Source organism: Solanum dulcamara, chromosome 1 (assembly GCF_947179165.1).
Source record: "Solanum dulcamara chromosome 1, daSolDulc1.2, whole genome shotgun sequence".
Classification (NCBI taxonomy): Eukaryota; Viridiplantae; Streptophyta; class Magnoliopsida; order Solanales; family Solanaceae; genus Solanum; species Solanum dulcamara.
In genome coordinates this window covers 33629716-33637415 of record NC_077237.1, presented here as the reverse complement: position 1 = coordinate 33637415, position 7700 = coordinate 33629716, and the positions used below count along the sequence as shown (strand labels likewise).

Below are 7700 nucleotides of genomic sequence, written 5' to 3'. Positions count from 1 at the left end.
GCCGTATTTGTATTGTAGAAATATAAACAGAGGGCTCAGAATGAAGGATAGGAAGTCCCGCGAATGAGTTTCACTCTTTTGGAAAAAAAATATCAAGCACTCAACTCCTAATTGTAAATTAAACGAGTTGTTCATAACTCGAGAATAAACTCAGAAGGAAACCAGGTAGGTCAAGTACTAAAAGAAGTACTGTGATGTGTAAGAGGTTTTGATTTCTTCCAACAATGATTGGAAAATGATTTATGATAACCACTTATAGTTCTTCACCGACAAATTAGGGAAAGAGCTTTAAATAGAAGCTCCTCAAAGAAATGGCAGGGACGGAACACGAATACGAATTAAAAGGGGGATATGTAAGTATGAATTGAACAGTGTGATACGAGTATACAGGGATAAAGTGGAACCACTAGTCAGACGCACATAGTACGCGTTGACTAAGTTAAAGGCCTGCGTTGAGAACACAGTAAGAGCATGGGGCTTACGATACAAAAAAATGACGCATGTACACAACGTCTCCCTAAAAATAGTGGAACCCTTAAGGGACGAGGATGGAAAACTTAAGGAACAAATGATGCAACTTCTATTCGTCCCAAGAAACAAAGGATATAGGTTGGGACAAAGCCACTGCTTCAAGAAAACTTGGAATAGTTATCGTCGGAATACTAGTACTGCCTAATTGAAATTGAACGACTACAAGTACAAACAAATGAAAGTACGAGTACCCTCTAAAGGGGGGAAGTTAATGAGAAAATGGCAAAAGTAAGGTGAAGACAATCGATATGGGAATATATCTGAGACGAACGTCTTAACTTCAATAAGGTATCTTGCTGAACCAAGTTAAAAAGGTTCGGAGGCTACCAATAGTTGGATGGAAGCCAGAATGCTACATAAGGAAGCGATAAGAAGTTATGATGAGACCCTGAACAACATAACCCTAGAAGGCGGCTACGTATAAAAACAAAATAGTGTAACCATGAAAGGATATCAAATAATTCAAGAGACACTATGAAGGAGAATGACAACATGCTAGACCAAAAGCCAAAGCGTTGGTCATAGAGTTAGTCGCAAATGATGTTGCGATAGATAAATAACTAAAGGAAAAGGAATAGAAAGCCTCCTGTGGTAGTAAATGAGGAGAACACAAAGTGAATGGAGGATAGTGGATATAAAGGTCTATGCTGACACTGGATGCAAGATAACAGACGAAAGGATAGGGCAAAACATAAAGACTCGCGAGACAACGTTGAGGTAAATCAGGAGCTAATTTGAGTGCCCCACCCATTATGGTAAGGATTACAATGAAACGCAACACGAAGACTTCCCAGGGAGGTCACCCATCCCAATATTACTCTCGCCCCAGCATGCTTAACTTTGAAATTCGGATGGAACTTAATACGTTAGTGCTGGTATGATCACGCTAGACAGAAGTATCTGACTAGTAACAGAGAAACGAGATGAGATTATGTACCCGGAGTATTATAAGATACGGTAAAGAAAATTGTAACAAGGTCTTAAGAAAAACAAGAAGGATTAGCTATTTGCTAACTGACGACACACTTGAATGCCACAACTCTTCAACATAGAACTAGTTAATGAGAGGAAAACCGCAGAATGGCTATATAGGCCAGTGGTCGAGGGAATTTCGACACCACTTGGTAGCCAACTCTGAGGGCGAAAAAGCAAAACCCAAAGGTAATGGTACTAGCGGATGTAATTTACAAATGACAGGAAGAAGTGCCCAAGGTCAAAAATCCCACAATATGACCAGGACTACAAAACTCATTTTGTACTCCAGCGCCAGATGACTCCGGAGGGAATGTTACTTAAGGAATAACGATATTAGTCCCTACTCCTTCGATCAAAGGTTACCTAATCCGCCGAGAAGGTGTAAAATTGTAGAGTAAAAAAAGTGGTAGGACCTTACGGAGTCCCCACAGCTATTATCCCAAGCGAAGGAGCCCAAGTTGCAACTAACTACCGAGAGGTGCAAAGATAAGTTAAGCCAAACTACCGAGATGGAATTAGTACTACGAGTGAAGTAAGACATGGCCACGATTGGACCAAAGATCTACCCCGACCTCGAGTGTAGGAAGGGAGGAAAGGCAAGGTAAGACATGAGGACTGGCGAGGTAACGCTAGGATGCTTCTTGTACTCTCTCGTATTCTTGTAAAGGTAAAGAATGACACAAGATAATGTGTCTAGAGGATTATAAGCGGGGGTAAGGGAAATTGTGAAAAGGTTTAAGTAAAACTGACTGAACTAGCTGGTTATTACAGGATAGCGAGCTTCTATGCCAAAACTCTTTTGGAATTACACCAGATCATGTTAGACAAAGCACAGAACGACTACGAGCGCCGTTATATGGGGGGACTACAACATTATTCGGTACCCAACCCTAAGGATTCGAAAAGAGGGGAAGAAGGACCCAAAAGATCGAATGCCAGTTAAAGTTCTGAAAGGAGTCAAGAAAGACTATACGAGGCTAATGGTTCCCAAATTATCCACGTCATTACGCACCCATTTTATACTCGGTAAGAGTAGGGTGCTATATGAGTTATTGTGATTAGGCTAATGAATCAGCCCATTTGCTTCCAATCAAGAGCACCTATGCTGCTGAAATTAGAGGGAGTTATAGAACATGGAGAATGGTAAGGTTCCGTGAGGTTTCCTCATCTAATATCCAAGATAAAGGGACTTCAATTATAATTAACGCCTTGAGATCAGTCCAAGAAGAGATCAGGAGCACAGACAGGTCTTAGTACCGTATTTCTCCCTCGAGCTACTAAACAGACTGAGCACACTATTAGACGCTAGAAGATATGTCACAAGCCGGGAGATTAACTTCGAAGGTAGCCGGAATGATTATCCATCACTTATCAAGTTGCCTACAATAATAATTACTACTCCAGTATTCCAATGGCCTCGACATGATTAAGCAAGCTATTGACTAAAAGCCCAGAGTCGGCAGGAATGATATACAGATAATCGACGTCGACATAGAAAGTTTAAGTTGATGATTAGATGTTCATCATAGGGTCACCTAGAAAAGAAACTTGACCCAGAGTATGTTAGACGGTATCAAGTTACTCATAAGGTGGGCAACGTGGCTTGTAAGTTAAGCTTACCACCTCACTTGGAAACTATACGCCCAGTCCATCAGATAAGAATGCTTCGCAAAGGTACTGACGAGCCACCCGAGGTATATTCCATAGATAAGGTCCCAGAGATGGAATCTTGTGAGGTAAAACCTATTTCCCGATGTCTACAGGTAACCCCAACTCCTGAAACTCGTATATTAAGTACTTCGATGGAAATATGTGTTACGGAAATAGAAACGAATCCCCCGATGGTCTGTATAAGTTATAAGGGAAGTTTTGTTTAACATTCGGGGATGAATGATCTAAAGGGGGGAAGGATGTTACACCCCACCCTTTTTTTAAGCTCAGAATGTCTCCTAAGTTCCTTAGACATTATCATGTGAGCCGGATACGCTACGACACTATCAAATGACCCTAAGAAAGGGAGAGTGTGATACCCCATAGTGGAGAAGGTTGGAAATGGAATCATAAGAATCCGGAAGGAATTGGAGGCCAAATAATGAGTCGTAGAACTCGATTTAGCTACGTAAGCTACTAACTTGGAAGTCTTACATACTTAAGCTATTGGAGTACATACCAAGCTTTTGTAGCATGGGTTACATAGGCTCTTAAAATAAGACGAGATTATGAACCTACGAGAGAGAGCAAAAACTAGTTTCCGAACTTACGAAAGTCAAGCAAGCAGGTGACAAGCAAGCACCTCAAGCAAGCAGGTGACAAGCAAGCAGGTGACTCACCTGCCTGCTTGGGGGGTGGACCCCGCTGCCACATGGCGACGTGTGATAGGCCGCATGAACTAGGTGGCGTCCTAGGGGGCTGCCACGTGGCACCTCCAAGGGGCTGCCACATGGCACCTTTTTAAAAAGGGTGGATATATATGTAATGACTAAGTACAGCATACTTAGCCAAAAATCAGTCCAAAACATAGAGAAAAAAAAAACGTGAGAAGAGGCAGCCATGGTTAGAGAAAGTTTAAGGTAAGTTCCTTGATTTTCTTCCGTGAATAATTAAATACGGTGTTCCTCAAGCACGTGGAGATATATATATGTATGTATATATATGTATATTATGATGACTAAGAAGTCATTTCTTCAGCTATACACTTGGGAAAAATTGGACAGAAACGTGAGAAAGAGAGATAGAGAGGCAGCCATGGCGTTTGAAGTTTAAAGGTGAGTTTTCTAATTTTCTCTCCGTGAATTAATTATATACGACGTTCCTAAAATATGTGGAGGTGTATATATGTATATTACGATGCTTACGGAACTATATTTTCAGTTCTACACTTGGAAAACTAAGAGAAACTTAAAGAGAAAACGCTAGTTAACAAACCCATTTTTGGAAGGGACAGTGGTTAGTAATATTGGTATAACTTCTTGTGTATAGCTTCTTTTCGAGTGATTCAATATGTTTTGGAAAGGTATTTCATGGTTCTATAACTTTCATTTAGACTCCAAAATCCAGTTTTACTTGTATCAGCTCAAATAAGGGTGATGAAGTGTAGAGGAGGTACTGCCCAGATTTTGGTTTTGGAAATCTTCCACGGACTGCTGTTGGTGTTTTGGTCATATATTTTCGTACAAAATTATTGTAGGGGTAATTCAAAATTGTTTGTGACCTTGATACACATGTCTATAACTTTCATTGAGGACACAAATCCTGTTTCCCTCAATTACCCCTTCGAAACTAAGCGACAAGTAAGACAGCGGGCTGTCCAGATTTCACATTTTGGATAGTTTTGACGAGTTTGACAAGTTTAACGTAAGGTAAGACCTTTCCTTTTAAATTAGAATTTATGGTATTGTTATTTGGTGTATTACACCCCTTGTATGATGCTGGAAGTTTAAGAACGTCGTAGAAATGCTCGACATTCGAAATAAACTAAATTGGAATCGCTATAGTTAAATTGTCGTCGAAGGATAATATTGTTCGTGTGAGGTGCTGTTGCAGGGTTTGATGTGTGTTGTAGGGCCTAAATATGTTCTAATATGGGTTAGGGTGCTGCTAGTTAAATCCACACGACCCCTCATTGCGTATAATGAAAGACGTTACAAAATAAAGGCTAGACACCCTATTGTGCTACCGTATTTTTGAATAATCGTTTGAAGTTTATGTTGTATATTGTTGGTCTGAATTGATGCAGGTTGTTGTTGTTGGTTGGCTGTAGGTCTTAGGGACCTAATTGGAAATTTGGATAAGGCACATTATAGGGGAGGTGCTGCCCAATTTTCGACAACGCCTTAGCGAATAACAGAACTAGTCGGGGAAACGACTAAGGAAATAGATTCCATTAATACTAAGATGTAACCTATGGTGCTGGAAAGTAAAAGGCGTTGATATTCATACTACTTTCATGTTGAATAGGTTCAAAGGACGGCGAGGCAAGCAGGATAAGGAATAATTCAGACAAGGTATGTAAAGTTTTCTCATGGCATGTTTTGGTATAAGCACGTACAATTATCTTTCTTTCCTTTTGGCAAGTCTTAGCCTTAAGTGAATTGTATGTGGAATGTGGGAACAATTCCACTCCCAGAACTCCAGGTACGCCCCATAATCCCTAACTACAGTTAAGTGTTGACACCCCTACAAGGATTGAGTATTGCTTGTTTAGGCTTTTACGTGCTAAAGAGTACTGTATGGGAAACTATCTTTCCCTTCTCTTGATATGTATTTGGTACGAAATTGAAATTTGAATGCCATAATGGCTCACCGAGCCCCATAATGGGCTGGATATGAAATATGTGTATAAAGGTCATTTGAAAGAAAGTACAGACTACATAGAGCTTATTCTCTTTCTTCTCTTGGGCATGTCTCTGTTTAGCTGTAAGTTAAATGTAATCTAAACTCTGGGGTAACTCCATTCTTAAATATTTCTTATTTACTTTTGAACATCAAACTTTGATAGTGGTTGAACTATTTCCCTGGAAACTTGTATATATTAAAGAGGGACCAAATGTACAGGCTCCAAGTCTTAAAGACTATACGAGATTAAGCGTTTTTGATTCCATAAATGATTTGTCCCTACGTTAATACATGTCTAGGGTCCCCGAGATCACTTCTGAGACAGCCCATAATGGTATCAGAGGACACTCGAGATGACTACACCGTTACTCGGATCCTCAAACAAAAGCGTAACTTTCTTATTTGGTTGAGTCTCTGATAATGATTTAAATTGCATATAGTTACTCATGACTCTACTCGTGTATACTGTAACACTTCTTTCACTGAGTCCCGGGCCGGGTACGTTGTCGTGCACAATTCACTGCATTGTTCACCGAGCCCCTCACTAGAGGGCCGGGTACGTATGTATATATATGATAATGTGTTGTAATAAGTTGGTGATTGCGCCAGGCCTGTGATGGTCCTACAGATGTGATTCACCGAACCCCTGAAAGGGCCGGCTATATTGTATAAATTGAGCATGCATACTTTTGTGATTCACAGAGTACAGGTACATGACTTCGATTTAATAATTTGTCCCCCTGCTTCTCTATTTCGAATATACCTCCAGTGTATTATGTTACATTTTACATACTCAGTACATATGTCGTACTGACCCCCTTTCTCGGGGGGCTGCGTTCATGCCCATAGGTATAGATACAGGTTTGGGAGTCCGTCATCTTAGGATTCCATACAGCTCAGCTGGAAGAGGCTCTATTGTTTCAGGGCCTAGTTTTTGATACTGTCCACTAGTGTATAACATTGATTTGTCTATTCTAGGGTACGGTGGGGGCCCTGTCCCACCATATGTTGTCATTTATATTTTTAGAGGTCTGCAGACATGTATATGTGGGTTGTGTATGTCAGTTTGATTCAGCTGGGTCTACATGATATATGTTATTATGTTATGACAGCCTTGTCGGCTTGCGTGCCCTGTCATGTTGTGATATAAAAGAAAAGGGCTACAGATTCATGAAAATGTTGTCGCCCAATGGGGTTCTGTTATATAATATTATTTTATTTACAATGCAATTTGATCACAGCTAGTAGTTGGGTATACGGGGGAGGTCCGGCCCCAGTTGCGGCCTACGGGGTTGGGTCGTGACAATCTCCCCTATAACTTGCCCTATCCAACTGCTAATCTTAGCAGCCATATTACCAAAAACAACCATCAGCTAATATATAAAATCAAATCACTTCAACATTACTCAATACAACTTCAAACAACTAGGTCAACACTAGGATACCAAAATAGAGTTTTTAACCTTTATTTCGTAAAACCTTTAACACCCCTTTTAGAACACTTTCCATCCCTTCAACACTCCATCCAACCATCTGCAACCGCAGCACCACAATCACAACACTCTACTCGACTTCGATTTAATTATAACGACTTCAAATTAGTTTGTTTCTAACGTCAAGCATGCTTATACAAGTTTTCTACCTCCAGCCTTATTTAAGACATTTAATATACTGCATAACAACATCATAAACTCCAATTTTAAAGGGGAAACCTTACCTTGCCTGAAACTTCCAAAAACTTGCCAAAACTCGCCTCAGAAGTTCTTTTAGCGCGGCTAAAACTTTGTGATTGTTTGTTAACCTTTTGGTGCTGCTCCAAACCATAAATTTATATTACTAACACCTTCATACCATCATGA

At 40.2% G+C, this 7700-nt stretch overlaps 1 pseudogene; it reads right to left on the bottom strand.

The window, feature by feature from the left end:
* Positions 1-1300: 1300 nt before the first annotated feature.
* LOC129904305 (5S ribosomal RNA) lies at positions 1301-1420 on the bottom strand (annotated as a pseudogene).
* Between the last annotated feature and the right edge of the window lie 6280 nt (positions 1421-7700).